This window comes from Lynx canadensis, chromosome A1, assembly GCF_007474595.2.
Source record: "Lynx canadensis isolate LIC74 chromosome A1, mLynCan4.pri.v2, whole genome shotgun sequence".
NCBI classification, from domain to species: domain Eukaryota; kingdom Metazoa; phylum Chordata; class Mammalia; order Carnivora; family Felidae; genus Lynx; species Lynx canadensis.
The window spans coordinates 104,733,673-104,751,808 of NC_044303.2; the positions used below are offsets into that span (position 1 = coordinate 104,733,673).

The window sequence follows — 18,136 nt, forward strand, 5'->3', positions numbered from 1 at the left end:
GAGGATTTTGGCTATTCCAATAAGTGTTAGTGGTATCTGATTGTTGTTTCAGTTTGCATTTCTCTAATGACACACGATGTGGAGCCTCCTTTCGAATGCTCATCTGCTGACCGTGTATCTTCTTAGGTGAGGTGTCTATTTAGGTCTTTTGTCCTTTTATAAATCAGATTTTTAAAATTTTCTTACTGTTGAGTTTTAAGAGTTCTTTGTGTAGCTTGGATCACAGTTCATTGTTAGATGTGTCGTTTGCAAATAATTTTTCCCCGTCTGTGACTTGTTTTCTCATTCTCTTGACAATGTCTTTTGCAAAGCAGAGGTTTTTAATTTCTTTAAGAATTTTTTTTAATATTTATTCTTTATTTTTGACAGAGAGAGACAGAGTGCAAGCCGGGGAGGGGCAGAGAGAGAGGGAGGCACAGAATCCAAAGCAGGCTCCAGGCTCCTAGCTGTCAGCACAGAGCCTTACGCAGGGCTCGAATTCATGAACTGCGAGTTCATGACCTGAGCTGAGGTCGGAAGCTTAACTGGCTGAGCCACCCAGACGCCCCATGAAGTTTTTAATTTCAATGAAGTCCAGCTTTGCAATTATTTCTCGCATGGATCACGCCTTTGGTGTTATATCTAAAAAGTCATCAGCATACTCAAAGCCATTTAGATTTTCTTTCTAGATTAGATTTAATCGATTTTCTCTATTTTGTAATAATGGCTATGTTTAACCATCAGCTCACAAAATTCCTGAAGATTTAACAGTCAGCTCTTATGAGCTGCCATGAGCCAGCTGCAGCACACCAGCCTTGTGGGAATAGAGAAAATTGGACCTATTATTTACGGTACGTACCAGAATAAATTCCAAATGGATCAGAGACATAAATGTAAAAATAAAATGAAACCTTACAAGGAAAGACCAGGAAAGATGTGGATAAATTCCTCTATAACCTGGGAGTGGGGAACGTCTTCTGAATTATGGCTTAAAATCCATAAGCCTTAAGGGAAATGAGATTATATTAGTTTCATAAAATGAACTGAGAATTATCATTTCTTTTTGCATTTTTTGAACAACTTCTCTAACGTGGGAATTGTGTTTGTAAACACAATTCCATTTTAAAAGCATCCAGGTCTAGAGATCTTTGGGGTGGAGTTTTAACTACCAGTTAAATTTCTTTAATCCTTGTGAATCTATTTTAAATTACGTATTTCTTCTTGTGCCAGTTTGGCATTTGGTGTAATTTCAAGAAATGTATGCCTTTTATCTATCTTTGCTTTCAAAATCTCTAATTGTTTCCTCATCTTCATTATTTGATCAGGTTTTACTTAGTTGTTTTTTTTTAACCTCTTTTCTTCTATCAGTCTTAACAGAGGTTTATCTTGGTAATCTTTTCAAAAACAGAACTTTTATTCTTATTAAAATTTCCTCCATGTAAGAAAATTATTATTTTGTTTCTCATTATATCCTTTCTTATATTCTTTTTTCTTCTTTGTTTTGATGTTCTTTTTGATCACTTCTTGAGTTGGACGCTGAGTATATCTCTTTTCAACTTTTATTGTTTCCTGATAAACATATTTACATGTGTAAATGCTCTTCTAAATATTTGTTTAGTTATATCCCATACATTTTGTGTTTTCATGCTCATTTAATTCTAGATATTTCTTCATTTTGATTATAATTTCATTTTTAACCTATGAGTTACTTAGTAATGTGGCTTTTTTAATTTTGTAATTTTTTTGATGTTTATTTATTTTTGAGAGAAAGAGAGAGAGAGAGAGAGAGAAAGAGAATGAGCGGGGGAGGGGCAGAGAGAGAGGGAGACAGAATCCGAAGCAGGCTCCAGGCTTGAGTTGCCTGCACAGGGCCTGATGCAGGGCTCGAACCCACAAACCATGAGATCATGACCTGAGCTGAGGTTGGACCCTTAACCCACTGTGCCACCCAGGCGCCCCATTAACGTGGTATTTTTAAAGTATGGAACATTTAAAGAAATTCTGTTATTTATTTCTAAAGTTATCTCATTATGTTTGGAAGATGTAATATATAAGACATTGCTCCTGGTGAGTTTATTGAGACTTCAGGTAGGCCTGGTACATTCATGTTACTTTGTGGGTGTTTCTAAAAATGTATATTTGCAATTTGTTGCGTGAACTATTATGACATATATATATATATATATATATATATATATATATGAAGATATTTATTATACACAGCATACCATTAGAACATACCTATCAAAGATGTGAACAGTATAATTAATAGTATAAGCCTACCAATTATACCGTTTAGATAAAAATCTGCTTAATTTTTGTTTACTTAATACATTTCTGATAAGTGGGTATTAAAAATTACAACTATTTTTATGTTACTCTCTGTATGCTGTCAGTTACTGTAACCTATTATTAGGTTCATATATGTTTGTGATGGTTATATCTTCTTGCTTTATTGTTTTGTTTACCTTAAAAAAATTTTTTTTAATCTTTATTTGTTTTTGAGAGAGAGAGAGACAGTGTGTGAGTGGGGGAGGAACAGAGAGAGGGAGACATGGAATCCGAAGCAGGCTTCAGGCTCTGAGCTGTCAGCACAGAGCCAGATGCGGAGCCAAACTCACATGACCTGAGCCGAAGTCGGATGCTTAACCGCCTGAGCCACCCAGGCGCCCCTGTTTTGTTTACCTTTGACATCAACTTCATTTTTGTCAGCTACTATCATTGCTGGTTTTCTTGGTGCATCTTTTGGTTTTATGAATATTTCTCATAGACAACATAGTTTTGGATTTTATTTTTATATCTTAATACTATTAGAGAATACTTGTTTTTTATTTGTGAGTTAACTCCATTTACATTTATTGTAATTGCTGTTGTATTAGAAATGACTTCTCCTACCATATCTTGTATTTTATTGCATTTTCTTTTTGTTTTCTCCTGGCTCAAAAAATTATTTTATTTTTGTTCAAGTGTGGCTGCCTTTAAGACCCTTATTCATGTTTACTTATTAATTTCTTTTTTTTTTTTTTAATTTTTTTTTTTAACATTTATTTACTTTTGAGACAGAGAGAGACAGAGCATGAATGGGGAAGGGTCAGAGAGAGAGAGGGAGACACAGAATCTGAAACAGGCTCCAGGCTCTGAGCTGTCAGCACAGAGCCCGACGCGGGGCTCGAACTCACGGACCGTGAGATCGTGACCTGAGCCGAAGTCGGACACCTAACCGACTGAGCCACCCAGGCGCCCCTACTTATTAATTTCTTGAACTTATCAATATCTGTATATTTCTTCTAACTAAACAAATAATTTAGTGTTTTTTTTTGTGTGTGTATATATATATATATATATAATTATTATTGTACACACACACACACACACACACACATGTCCTAATGGTTCTGCTTCTCTAATTGAACTCTATTATACCCAAGTACAGAAAGAGGGGACAGGTTAAAATAAGATAAGGAAAACTCCAAACCTAGAAACATCAAAATAAAAATTAAGAACCTCAAAGACGAGGAAAGAATTTTAAAAATTTCTAGAGAAAATAAAGAGATCATCAATGAGAACAAGAATTAGGTTAGACAGTGGGCACAAGGTGACAAATGGAAAAATACTTTTTAAATATTAAAGAAAAATAAATTTTAACCTAGATTTTATATTTATCTTTCAAATTGTCTTTCCAATGTAATGGCTTAAATATATATATATACATACACATATATACACATATAAATATATGAAATAAACAAATATATGTATATTTATTGTTAAAATAGAAATATCTTATATTTATAATTTATAATATATTAGTTATAATTATATTTATCATATATTATATTATATTGTTAAAATATAAATATATTTATATATATACATATACTTGTTTGTTTATTTCAGATAAGACTGAGAATGACATTACACTGAAAACATGTATTGGAAGCAGTACTCAATATTCAAGAAATATGGTAAAGGTAACAAAGTCCCTGTTAAGGACCAGAGTGAGAAAAGGAACAAATTTACAGATATATCCAAATATTTTATATATATCCAAATATATATAAAATTGTAATATATCCAAATATATTACAAATATATCCAAAAACACCTATTTGAAATAATATAATATGAGTATATACTCCCCTTTGAGGGAAGGGGAATATATATATTGCAGGGATTTGACCTTATGAAATGTGAACACTGGTTAAAGAGTCTTTATAAGGCTATGCTGTTTACGTCGAGTGTTGGAGTCAGGAGGTTTGGAATGAAAGACAGAAGTAAAGAGGGGGTGATCAAGACAAGCCGGAACCCATAAACACAAGCCGGAGCCTGTGAGGACAGACCAAAACTCCTTTTAGTTCCTGTTGCCTCTAATCTTGATTTTACGTGTTTCCTACAGAAACTAGAGCCTTATATCATGATTAGCAAACACTCCTGGTCTGGGGGTCAGTGAATCTTCGTGGGGATCTGCAGAAGGTGCAGCTGTTGGAAACTCCCCGGCTGCTTCACAGTCGTGAGGTGAGCTGGCAGGTGAGCGACAGTGCCCTGCAAACCTTTCACAGGGATCTTGCTTATGGCCCATCTAAATGGAAATGCACAGGAAATGGGGTTTGGGGAAACCAGAGTCAGCCTGGTCAAGGGGCCACAAAGCCAGTGCTCATACGTGTTAGTACTCTTGCTCCTACCCTCCACGTCTTCGAGCTCTCTTCTGTATTTCCTCTCTTTACCCTTTACTGCTGACCTCTAGGAGAGTTTGTCCATCTGAGCTTTCAACTCACTGATTTATTCATCACCTTTATCCATCTTGCTTTATATCTTAACTAGTGTTTTAGTTACTTCAGCTGTTACTTATTTCATACCTTATATTCAGTTTGGTCCCCTTTAAAAAAATGTTTGTTTGTTTATTTATTTAGAGGCAGAGAATCCCAAGCAGGCTTTGCACTGTTAGTGCAGAGCCCGATGTAGGGCTCGATCTCATGATCCATGAAATCCTAACCTGAGCCCAAATCAAGAATCTGATGCTTACTCAACGGAGCCACCCAGGAGCTTCTCAATTTGGTCCTTTTTAAATGTTTTCTTATTCTTACTTCATGTTGCTTACATCAACGTTAACTTTTTTTATTTATTTTTTTAATTTTGTAATGTTTATTTAATTTTGAGACAGAGAGAGCGAGACAGAGCACGAGTGGGGAAGTAGCAGACAGAGAGAGGGAGACACAGAATCCAAAGCAGGCTCCAGGCTCTGAGCTGTCAGCACAGAGCCCCATGTGGGCTCGAATTCTCGGAACTGCGAGATCATGACCTGAGCCAAAGCCTGCCGCTTAACTGACTGAGCCACCCAGGCTCCCCACATCAGTGTTAACTTCTTAATGTATTTGTTGTCATTAATTTCTCATTCCATCTCTTGGCATAATTCTGATTCATGTGGTCTATATTGTCGAATTTGCCTATCTTTCTAACATAGTAGCTGTAATCCTTACATGGATTTCTGTTTTTTTTTTTTCTTTTTGTTTTTTTGTCTTTTTTGGCCCCAAGATCTCTTGCTCCCTTTGACTACCAGCTACTACACATGGTTATGGATTGGGACATGGCTCCAGCCCAGACTCTAATTGACGTACCTGTAAGTGAATTAAGCCAGGGAAGAGAGCCCCGGGGCCACAGAACTGTTGGTGATCATTCCCATTTGCCCACCATCCAGAAATAACTTCTCTAGTGTGTATTTCCTATTTAAGGGAAATGGGAAACAGGCTCTAGACTCTAAAAACATTACAGTCTCTGTTGATTTGCTCTCCTTGCCCTGGGGGTTCAGAGTGGGAGGGATCCAGTGGTGAATACCCAAGGGTAGCTGGTCAGGGCACATTCCCTCTTTTCATCCCTCCTCACTTCCTTGGGGCTTTTGCTCTGCCCTTGTTGTACCCTGCTGACCCCTGCAGTCTCAGCTGTTGCTGCCAGTTTCTGTGGTGATTAACAAACTGATTGTCCACCTCGGGGAGAAGCAACAGAAAGTTGTCCTCCTCTGGCTGCCCTCCCCAGGCTGAAGCCATTCTCCCCACCAACCCCCTGCCATGTCCCTGCCAACCCCCCCCCCGCCCCCATCCGTTTCCTGAGTCTGCAGACTTCCCGGAGACTTTTTATAGTGCTTTATTTTATTTTATTCTTTGTTGTTAGTTCCTCAAATTCGAATTTCCCCTCTGGCTTCTGTAGTTTCTTTAGGGTTGATTTTCAGGAAGGAGCCAGTGGCTAATGTAGTTTGTCATCTTGACAGGAGTAGAGAATGGTTTATAGAATGAGCAGGTGTAGCAACAGAAAGGGGAGAGAATCTGAGACAGCAGTTGCAGGAATCTTAAGAGAGGAAGGCTACAAATGAACCTCAAGAGGTGTTTTTTCTGCATTTCGTTTAAAATTATTAATTAATATGTATGAGCATGTATGTATAAGTGTGTATATGGACATATGTATGTATGTATATGACTTTAAAAGTGAAATAATGCTATCAGGCTTATCATTGAAAAACAGCGATCTCTGGGGCACCTGGGTAGCTCAGTGGATTAAGTGTCTGACTCTTGATTTTGACTCAGGTCATGATCTCACAGTTCATGAGTTTGAGCCCTGACTGGGGCTCTGCGCTGACAGTGAGGATCCTGCTTGGGATTCTCTTTCCCTCTCTCCCACATAAGCTTTCTTTCTCTCTCAAAGTAAATGAATAAACTTAAAAAAAATAGCAATCTTCACCCTTTCCTACCTCAATATTGTGCCCCACGGCAACAATTTTCAACTTAAAAAAAAAACAACCTTTCTTAAAAAATAATTAAAAAAATTTTAAAAACCTTCTTGAAGTGTTTATTTCCACATTTAAAAAAAATTTTTTTTAATGTTTATTTGTTTTTGAGAGAGACAGAGACAGAATGCGAGTGGGTTAGGGGCAGAGAGAGAGGGAGACAGAATCCCAAGCAGGCTCCAGGCTCTGAGCTGTCAGCACAGAGCCCGATGCGGGGCTCGAACTCACAAACCGTGAGATCATGACCTGAGCCGAAGTCGGACGCTCAACCGACTGAGCCACCCAGGCGCCCCTTATTTCCATATTCTAAGTAACATGCTTTTATTAGTATTTCTTGGTTTTTAAAAGTTACATACTATGCTTGGCTTCCTAAATTAGAAGATGAAGAGCTCGCACCTGTACACCACTGTATTCTCCCTTCCAGTGCGTCCTTTTTCCCTTCTTACCCTGGCCTCCTGATGTACATACACCATCCCTTCCATCATCAATATGGCGTGTCCACAGTATCATGTGTGTGCAAACCCTGTTCATGCCTGAGACATATAGCATGCTAAGATCATACTTCCTTTCTTAAAAAAAAATTGATGTTTATTCATTTTTGATTGAGAGAGAGAGACAGAGTGAGGGTGGGGTGAGGGGCAGAGAGAGACGGAGACACAGAATGTGAAGCGGGCTCTAGGCTCTGAGCCCTCAGCACAGAGCCTGCCTTGGGGCTCAATCCCAGGAACTGTGAGATCATGACCTGAGCTGAAGTCAGACGTTCAACTGACTGAGCCACCCAGGCGCCCCTCATATTTCCTTTCTTAGATCTCTTTTTATTTTCTTAGGGTTAATACTTGCCTTCCCCACCCCCAAGTGTTCAGCGCTCTCTGTGCCTCCCACAATTGTCTGAATACTTTGATAAGAGTTGAAAACATCAGGTAATCTAGCGGATTCTTTCCCTTCCCCATACCCATCCCTCTGTGCAGACTTCATTTTCCTGCTTATCATCTCGGCAACTTCTTTTGCCTGCCTCCCATGTTAGGCCTCCCATTTCCTAATTTTGTATCTCTCTCTTTCTTGAAACTTTCCCTTGTTTGGTGCTGAAACACCAGCAGTCTCTTTTGGCTGCTTCCCAAGAAAGAGTCCATAGGAGGTTAAGTTTAAGTGTGGGTGTGGTGATCATTTGCCATTTAGACAGCCCCAAACATTCGAATACCCCTTCCCATTTTGTTAACAGTTTCCCACATTATAAATTCTATATTCTTTTTTAAAATATTTGTGTATTTATTTTGAGGTGGGGAGGGGCAGAGGGACAGAGAGAGTGAATCCCAAACAGGCTCCGTGCTATCAGCACAGAGCCCGGCCTGGGGCTTGATCCCACAAACTGTGAGATCATGACCTGAGCCGAAATCAAGAATTGGACACTTAACTGGTTGAACCACCCAGACGCCTCTAGAGCTTTTACTATTATGACTCTGTGAACAGCTTGTCTCTGTGTTTTTTTTTTTTATGTTTATTTATTTATTTTGAGGGAGAGAGTGCAAGTGGGGGAAGGGCAGAGAGAGAAGAAGAGAAAGAATCCCAAGCAGGCTCAGTGCTGTCAGTGTAGAGCCCGATGCAGGACTCGATCCCACGAACCCTGAAATCATGACTTGAGCCGAAATCAAGAGTCAGATGCTTAAGCAACTGAGCCACCCAGGTGCCCCTATAAATTCTATATCTTAACAAAGAACCCTGTTCAGGTCGTTCTCCGGTTGTTGGATTGCAGACCTGTGATTTTGAACCTACCACTCAGCTGCATCCGTGCCAGAGTGAGAATCTGGATCTCCAGCCGTATTACTTGGGAAAGAGGCAGGGCCGAGGCTTCCACTTGGCCGGGGAATCTCTGGGTGAGGCAGCCCAGCAGGGTTCTGGAATCCAGCGTGTGACTGAAGCATCTGATTTTGCAGCCTCCTGATGATGGCAGAGGCAGAGCCTGGATCTGGTGCCTGTGGTGATGGCAGCATCCTGATGCGGTGGCTTCTGTCCGAGGCGCTGACTCCCTCAGTGGGCAGGCCTGTGCTGGGAGGTCAGTCCTGGAAGTACAGTCCATTTTCTCCCAATCTGTGCACTCTCTGTATCTCGTAACTTGTCCCTTTGGCTTAAATTGGTGTGTTAGAGTCTGTTATAGTCTGCTATAACAGAATACCACAAACTTAAGGCCAACAGAAATGTATTTCTCACAGTTCGGGAGGCTGGACGTCCAAAGTCAGGTTCTGACGAGAATCCCCTTCCAGCTTGCCAACTGCTGACTGCTGAGTGTGCCCTCGCATGGTGGTAGGGACAAGGGAGCCCTTTTCGAAGGGCATCACTTCATTCTTGAGGGTTCCACCTCGTGACCTCATCGCTTCCCAAAGGCACCCCCACCTTCTGATACCATCGCATTGGGGGTTAGAAAATTCTAAAATTCTAAAAATTCAACACGTGAGTTTGGACGGTGAGGGGGAGACACAAACATTTAAACCGTAGCAAGTATCTAGAGTAACTTCTGCTGTGTTAGTCTAACCTGGCCAATGTGCCTTGTATGCCTATAGGTATCGTGATTCTACTGCAAGACATGTGAGTTTGAAAGGGAACAGATTTCTAATTTGGAAACTCGTTTTCCTCAAAAACTAGAAAGCCTTTCTCCATTGCCTCTGGCTTTCAGTGTGGTTGCCGAGAATTCTGAAGCCATTCTTTTTCCTGGGTCTGTATGTGATTTACTTCTCTGCAAATCTTTTTTTGTTTTGTTTTGTATCAAAGTAGTATTTACTCTTAGTTTTTTTGTTTTTTATGCTGTCAAGTCTATAAATGGTCATATTTTAAAGATTCAGAAAGTTCTGTGTGTTGTCTTATGAAAAAACAGCTGTTTTCTGACTTTGTCCCCCCCCCCATCCCATTTCCTTACTGTTAGAAGCAACCACTTTCACTGCTAGTGTATGTGAATATATAATTAATGCATTTTTAGCACACATGAAGGGGATCCTGGGAAGTCTTTCAAAATTCTCACATTTGGCTTTATACATCAAAGTAGATAACTTCCTTGTACCTAAACAGACTTTGGGGTGTAGGCGTTAGAGACCCTGTAATAGCAGTTGGTGAGTTTTTCTTCCCCTTTCACTTATTTGGTGGTAGGATCTGAACCTAGGCTGAGATCTGAAAATGGAAGGAGGCTCTTCTTCCAGGGGATGACAAGTAAGAGATCTGGTGAATTGGGGTCCCTAAAGTTCCTGGCACCAGCACCTGGGATACGACTCCTGACATGGGGAAAAGGCTGGGGAGTGAAATCTAGAGAGCTGGAGTAGGAAGCTGCAGAAAAGTGATATATGGAGCTTCTGAACTGAGCTGAGCCCTAAGAGATTGGAATCTGCCCCCCATGGAACCTATAAAAACCACTGTACCCCGGGCAGGGGAGTGTACAGGCGGAGGCTAGCCTCAGGCGGTCACTTTGGACCCTACTTAAGCACCGGGAGAAACAGCAGCATCAGACAGAGGAAGCCAGTCTAGGCTGTCTGGGCCTCAGCTACAACTTTGTATACCTTCGGTGTGCTTACTTGTTCCATGACAACCAGCTGCAGAAACTCTTACCAATTTCTTTGGCTTCACGGGAGTACATGTGGTTTCTGGAGCAGCAAAGCAGTGAGATGAGAACAACCAGGATTCCTTCCTGAGACTCATTAGAATCCTGGAATTTCTACATGGATGGAGGGGACAAGGGATTCCAAGAGATAAACTGATTTCCTGCTAAAATGGTTATTGAGCGTGGCATCAGGGACCCCCTGGACAAGGCTGGCTGCTATTCAGGAGTCTATGAAGGGTGCCTGGGGGGCTCAGTTGGGGGAACCTGTGGCTCTTAATCTCAGGGTCGTGAGTTTGAGCCCCACGTGTGACGTAGAGATTACTTAAATAAACAAAACTGAAAAAAGGAACAATCTGAAATAAGACATATTGGTTACACATATTATGATTTACTTACCCTGTCTCTCAACTTCTCTGGACACTAGCAACTCCGCTTAGCTGTTGTTATGGACAGAATGTTTGTGTCCTTCCCCACTCCACCCCAAATTTCTATGTTGAAATCTGGACCCTCCCTCCCTGCCCCCCACCCCCACCCCATGTGATGGTGTTAGGAGGCAGGGCCTCTGGGAGGTGATTAGGTCACAAAATTGGAACTTTTGACACTAATGAATGCGATTAGTTTCTTTATGAAAGAGACCTCAGACAACTCTTGCCCCTTGTGCCTTGTGAGGACACAGTGAAGAGATGATCATGTTTGAATCAGGAAGCAGGATCTAACCAGACACCAAGTCTGTGGGCACCTTGATCTTGGACTTCTCAGCCTCCAGAACTCTGAGAAATAAATGATGTTTAAGCCATTCAGTCTACAGTATTTTTACGACAGCAGCCTGAATGGACTCAGATACCTGTGCTTTCTTCCTTCCTACCTTCCTCCCTCCCTCCTTCCTACCTTCTTTCCTTCCTGTCTTCTTTCTTTCTTTTCTTCTTTCTTTCTTTCTTTCTTTCTTCTTTCCTCTTTATTTTTCTTTCTTTTTTTTCTCTTTATTTTTCCTTCCTTCCTTTTTTTCTTTCCCTTTCTTTTTTTTTCTTTCTTTCTTTTTCCTTGCTTCCTTTTTTGGGTGGAGGGAGGGGTTGTGCCGTTCGGAGGGATACGGGGTGCTGTCTGTCTGTTAGTCGTGAGGTCTTTTGGTAGTCGTATTCCTTGTACTTCCTGTCCTTCCTTCCTTCCTTTCTCTTTCTTTTTCTTTCTTTTTCTCTCTTTTTCTTTTTCTTTCTTTCTTTCTTTCTTTCTTTCTTTCTTTCTTTCTTCCTTTCTAAGCATGTCATGACAAAAGGTTGGGGAGAGGAAGGAACCAAAACTGGAAGGGATTGGAGCTGACATAATTTTATTTGTCCAAAGTCCACCCCGACTTGCCCCTGTTAAACCAGAGTAGTTTCTACTGCTCACAAGGATAGATTTGAATCCAGTTTGTATATTCTGTGGTTTGAAAAGCCATTTCAAAACATTAACTTGTTTTTTGGAATACATTGGATTTTTTAAATCCAAGGGAAGAAAAGCATAGCAGCTTAAAGCTGAGCATAAGGAGCTCTGGCCTTTAGTTTCCCTAAGCAATAACTAAAAACAAGAAAACTCAAAACCAAAACCATAAAACAAAAACCCCAAATAAAAGAAACACGTGGTGCATCTGTAGATTCATACACCAGGATGAATAACACAGTTTCAACAGACAATGATAAGCCTGATAGGACTTGCAGGGCAGTATTGGCTGCAGAAGCTTTTCTGGAAATGAAAAGAGGCAAATAGCCCCAACCAGGCCCCACATCTGTGTCTCTCACTAAATGGCCTGTCTGTTCCATCACAGCCATTTTCAAGGTCCTGGAAATCAGTTCCCTAGCTTAATCCAAGGTGAATTGGACCCAGGGAATCTTTCGGTCACACTCAATTCTCCCGTAGCCATGTTTGCACAGACATTGTGTCAGCTGCTCTGATTCCTTGGGTGATGTGGGGGTGTAGCTATGACCGTGACTAATGATAGACACGCTTGTCCTTTGTAGGTAGGGAGAAAGGGCACTAAAGAACAGTTCCATGTGTTAAATGGAAGGTGTAAGTTGGAAATGAACAAACGGATTCCAATAAGATAAGGCAGATTATTTAAGTTTGATAGCAAGTGGTTATAACTTGAAGAAATTCGAATATGAGAGGTTCTAGTCAAGCATTTTTCACTGGAAAAAGCAAATCTCTAAAGTAAGCAAAAGTAATCAGAATGTATCAACTCAAGAGAGAACAAGATATGGCACTTGGAAAGGAAAGGTAATAACGGCAATAATAATGTTCAGGCTCTGTTATTTTTTGAGGTTGGTTCAATAAAATGTAATGTAACATTAACAATTTCTTGGGGAAAAAAACCCAATCAACTGCTCTTCTCTTTTTATCTATGGCTCTATCTTCCACATGAATTATTCACTGCTCTGGTTAGTCCGTTGATGCATCCCTGAAGACTTCTGGGATGTGAGGTTAATGATGAAAGTAAAATTTGTAGTATTTCATTTAAGGACAAATGTTAATTAAAGCTTTATTTATAAATGCTCATCTGTTTGTTTTGGACCCAAATGCCTCTTCATTTCTGCTAGTGATTTCACTTCATTCAAATCTAGGATTCTTCATGGGTATGTTGTAGTCTGAATGTTATTCCATCCTTTTCACTTCAAAATACCCTATTCACAAAAAACAGTGATTCCTTTCACATTGCTTGCTAAAGCCATTATCCTTTCCCAGCCTCTGAGGGATGGCTATGTAATGTGTTACACTGAGAGCAAAATAAAGCTTGAGGCATTGTTTTCTAGGTGTTTCTGTTTACTAAGGCTGCACAGCAGAATCCTAACATAATGTTCAGCTTGGGTTTATTTTTCCAGATATCTTGTATGATATTTTTGAGAGTCTTTTTTAACCAAGGGCTTTATAAAGATAATAAAATACGTTTTTGAGAATAATTGAAACTAAATCCTGAAATTAAAACTAATTATCGAGTTTAGCATCAATACAGACAACAAACTACCAGCTGTCATCAAGTGGAATTTCAGCTAATTTTCTCCCTCTCCTACACGTGTGGCTCAGGGGATATTTTCTGTTAGTATATCTGTCCTCCTGGGTTCCTCTTTCCCTCGACAACAGTCCATATTCTTCAGTGTCCCAGGCTGTCTATTATGGGATGGGCTCATATTGCTGTTCTCAGACTGTTCTCTATGTATGTCATGGCTACTGTTTGCTTCAAGTCTAGGCCTTACCAGTTGTTTCTGTAGATCTGATTGAGTGTGGAATACTCTAGAAAATATCGATGTCCTCCTCTACCTGTGTGCCTGGGAGCAACTATGGGTTAGTGCCCATCCCTCTGTTCTCTGCTTCTCATCTGAGCACTGTCCCACATCCACCTTCTCTCTTCCAGCTGTGGTATGGCCCTCCCACTGTTCTGTTGGGTGATGTGGAGGGTTCTGTTCACTTTCTTTTGGCTGAAAGAGTTTTCTCCCTCATGGAGGTAAGGTGAAATAGATTCCTCCATTAAGTGGTACCAAGATGTTTTCTAGTCAGTGCCATTAAACAACCCCTAAGTAACAGTGGTTCAGGAGATGTAGGATTCCCATCTACCACTCATCCAAGGAAACCACTTAGACACAAAGATATGTGTTGCAGGAGTTAGAATTGCTTGTACCTCCATAACCAACCAAATGAAGTTCCTTTACTTGGAAACTGGGTCTCTTCTTCACATACTTTGCCAAAATACATAGTCTGGCCAAAGGATGGAGGAGTCTTGATAATTTGTTCATCTTTTAAACCTTGCTAGTAAGATGAATCAGTGCCAATCAGATGGACATCAACTAGTCTAATCAGATGGACCAAACAGGTCAATTTCCAGAACCTATTCTCATATCTAAACTGAGTCACTGCAGACCAATACAGAACTCATCCTTTTCCAAAAAACTACTATCTCTGTTAACCCTTCTACAGTTTGACATCATTAGGAAGGCACAAAGCACTTAAAGAGATGGATGAATTGTTACATCCACAATGGCGAACATAGTATTTATGTCACATTACTAAGTGCCTTTTCTTTTTAATTAGTTTCATATTCCTAGGCTTTCCTTTTGTTTCTGCAATTCTTCTTAGGACAACTGAAGCAGAATCCAATATAAAATCTCTCTCCCTCCCCTTTCTCTTTCTCTCCCTCTCTCCCTTCCTTTCCTCCTATTCCTTCCAATTACTTTGGAAAGAAGTTTGGCTTAGTACATACTGGACATAGAATTGGTAGCTTGTTAACCCATACATTTTTTTAATCCTGTCTGTATCAGATTAATCTCTAACAGCTTGGGGGGGGGGAAGAAGCTTGGGTCCCACTTCTAAACTACTGAAACAATCTGTAGGCATGAGATTTAAGAAGTCTGTGTTTTTAAAAATCTCTACTCTTGGGGCGCCTGGGTGGCTCAGTCGGCTAAGCGGCCGACTTCGGCTCAGGTCATGATCTCGCGGTCCGTGAGTTCAAGCCCTGCGTCGGGCTCTGGGCTGACAGCTCAGAGCCTGGAGCCTGTTTCAGATTCTGTGTCTCCCTCTCTCTGACCCTCCCCCGTTCATGCTCTGTCTCTCTCTGTCTCAAAAATAAATAAATGTTAAAAAAAATTAAAAAAAAATCTCTACTCTTAAAAATATTCTAATGTGCAGCCAGATTTGAGAACCCACAGCCTGAGTATTGCCTGCTGTAGCCATGATTTGTCAAAGGCTGCATCTGATCACACTGATTGTGTTGGAGTTAGTGTCATTTCGTTTAACTCTCTCCTTGATGACCTGGCTACAGGGACAGAGTAGTGGCAAGGATAAGAGTGTGAATAGTCACATTAGACTGCCAAGTTCAAATTCTGACTTTACTCCTGTCAGTTTATTGAGCAAGTTATGTGATCTCTCCATGCTTCAGTTTATTCATCTGTAAAGTAGGCATTAAAAATAATCCTATCTGAGAGCATTGCTGGATGATTAAATAAGATGAAACACATAAAGCACTGAGAACAGCACCTGCTACCTAGTAAATGCTGGCCAAATCCTAGCCATTGCCATTCTGTGATCATGATGCAACAATCATAGAGGTCTCCTGGGTTTGGAAGGGCTTTGAAAGATGATCTGGACTTCAAGCAGTGGGATATTAGTATGATCCCATTTTACAGATTAGAAAGCTCAGGTTCTTAATTGCTGTGCCTGCCCAAGATGATTCAAGATGAAAATAACAATGATTATAATAACAAAAATAATAACAAGTAATATCTGTTGTGTGGTTACTACATGGCAAACCCTGCAGGAAGTGTCTGAGGTAACATATCATTAACCCAGTGCTTTTCAACCTTTAACGTGCCCACAGAATCACCTGGTGGTCTCGTGAAAATGTAGATCCTGACTCCATAAGACTGGCATGGCGCTTGATAGGCTACATTTTGAACAAAACCCTGGGTGATGGTGGTACTCTGCTGGCCCAGGACTCGCACTGTGAGTAACATGGGTTTAACCTGAGCAACAGCCCTATGAGACGGCTGCTGTTTTTGTCCCTATTTTGCATATAATAACTAAGGTTGTGAGGGTAAATATCTTTCTCAAGGTCACAGAACTTGTAGTGGTAGTACTGGGGCTTGGACCGATGGTCTCATTCCAGAGCCTGCCTTCTTAGCAACCACACCCGACTTCATTCATGCATATGCGACAGTGGCATCTATGCCTATTTGGCTTCTCTTACTAAGGACCAGAATGTAGAACAAATGGCATATATTCCCCAAAGTTTTCAAGTCATGTTCCTACTTAAAGCAAAGATACCTAGGGAATGTTCCATATGGTTTTAATTGTACATCATAGCCCTGGCACTTTCGGCCAGAATGACCCATCCACGCCTGTGGCTTCTCTTGCCCATAAAAAAAAAAGTCTTAAATTCCAGCTGGTGTCAAGCCTAATGCTCAGGTCACTCCAGAGCGATGACACTGGCTCCCACCCTTTTTAACCCGGACCTTCATTTGGCTTGAACTTATTTCGCCAAGTTTTGGATCCTTGGCTCTCCCTTACTTTTTTTGTCTTAGCAGCAGACCCAGAGATACATCTCTCAGACTCCTTTTGAAGAAAGAATGTGTTGCACAGCATCAAGGACTGGGCTTAGCTGACTCCCGCTGTTCACCTCTTCAGTCTGCTTCAGCTTTGGGGCTCAGGCCAAACTCTCAGGCCCCCAGGCCTGGCCACTTCCACCAGTGATGGTCCCTCTAAGTCCACTCTTTGCTCAGCGCCCCTCACTGGGCTGGTAGAGACCTTGTCAGCTTGGCATCATGTCACAGGTGTGACAACTTCCCATGAGCAATCCTACTCTCTCCTTTTGTTTACACAAGTGTTTCTGACCAGTACTGTAAAGATTTTATCTCCTAGCCATCTTGGAGCCTCTCCCCAGAGGTCCCAACCAACAGCTCCCACTGCTCAAGTGAGACCTCCCTCTCAACCTAATCCAAGTTCCTGACCCTCAACTGGTGCCTGGCCAAGCCTAGTCTGGTACTCAGTGGACATTCACCACGAGACAGGTGCTTAGTTACACACAGTCACTCAATAAACAAGTGCATGTTAAGTGACCATTGTGTACTTCTATCTTTATAGGCATAATCACCTCTTCTCAATGTCTGAGATAAAGAAGAAATGTGGCAGATTTATATACCATGCCTCTATGTAGCCTTTGGTTCATGTGGTGAATTGTTTGCTGGAGTTTTAACTTCAGCAATTACATACTGTATTTGAGGATCGTTGGCAGCTGCCTACATAATTACAGTGTTGTAACATAGTGAGGAAAAACAAATGTCACCAAAATAAGATAAGAAGTGACTAGCTATGTCTCCGGTGAAAAAACACACATGAGTCAGCAACAATGAACTAGAGTTCACAAAGTCAATCACATGCTGGATACAGAAAAATAAACAGAGTAAGACTGATGGTTGGGTTTTGGTTGTTGTTTCTTTTCGTTTGTTTGTTTGTTTGTTTGTTTATTTTCTAGTTTATTAATACTACACAGAGTCCTGGGTCTTGATTACAATTTCAAATAGGGAGACAGGCAGTTGTAAACCTGATTTATTTTAATGGGCTCTCAGAAAGCTCCCCATATTTAAATATCCCTATGTGGAGGGCTTTGGAGTTTTGAAGGAGGGCAAGAGGGGAAGGGACTGGTCGTTATTAAATGTGGGACATTTTCTAGAATTACAGGCCTGTGTCATTGCTTTTTAGATGTGTGTCTAGACATGTGTCAGTGATGATAACAAAGTCTGGCCATCCGAGGGACGGATGATCTCTTTCAGTCTCTGGAGAGGGAGCACCAACTGAGAGATGGGGACGATGTCAGAGAAGAAGGAAACGGAAGAGAAATTCAACTTTGATTAGAGTGGACTGGGTACCAAAAAAGAGTCTGGGGAGAGACTAGAAGTAATTCATAAGATGGAGGGCTGGGCAATAATATCTGTGGGATGGGCAGAAAGATTTGAAAAGTGCATTATTAGGTCAAAGAAAGGAAGTGAGCTCTCAAAGAAACCATGGTGCAAAGCTCACCAGAAAGTGGGCTTCACTTATGCAGAAAGGGTAACAAGATTAGATCTAAAGTAGAATTTCTTGTCAACAAAGACGGACATCATAAATTAATAAGGGAGGTTGTGAGATTCATATTCATTGAGGATAGCTCCAGTATGCCCCTGTTTGAAGTTGAGAAAACAGGAAGCAACCAGTTTTAAAGCCCTTTTAGCCTCACAATTCTCTGATTTATGGGGGAAATTAACATCTTTACTCTTTCTATATCATCTACAGTCTGGTGCATGCAG

The 18,136-nt window shown here is 40.8% G+C and overlaps 1 long non-coding RNA gene across 2 annotated transcripts; it reads left to right on the top strand.

Annotated features, from left to right (window-relative positions):
• The first annotated feature begins 569 nt into the window (after positions 1–569).
• LOC115515451 lies at positions 570–16,373 on the top strand. Of its 2 annotated transcripts, none has more exons than XR_003969278.2 (4): positions 570–830; positions 3,877–3,950; positions 4,376–4,494; positions 15,673–16,373. It is a non-coding gene; the product is annotated as an uncharacterized LOC115515451 (long non-coding RNA). The 2 variants fall into 2 exon arrangements; XR_004343484.1 differs by lacking the exon at positions 15,673–16,373 and adding an exon at positions 5,512–5,590.
• The last annotated feature ends 1,763 nt before the right edge of the window (positions 16,374–18,136 follow it).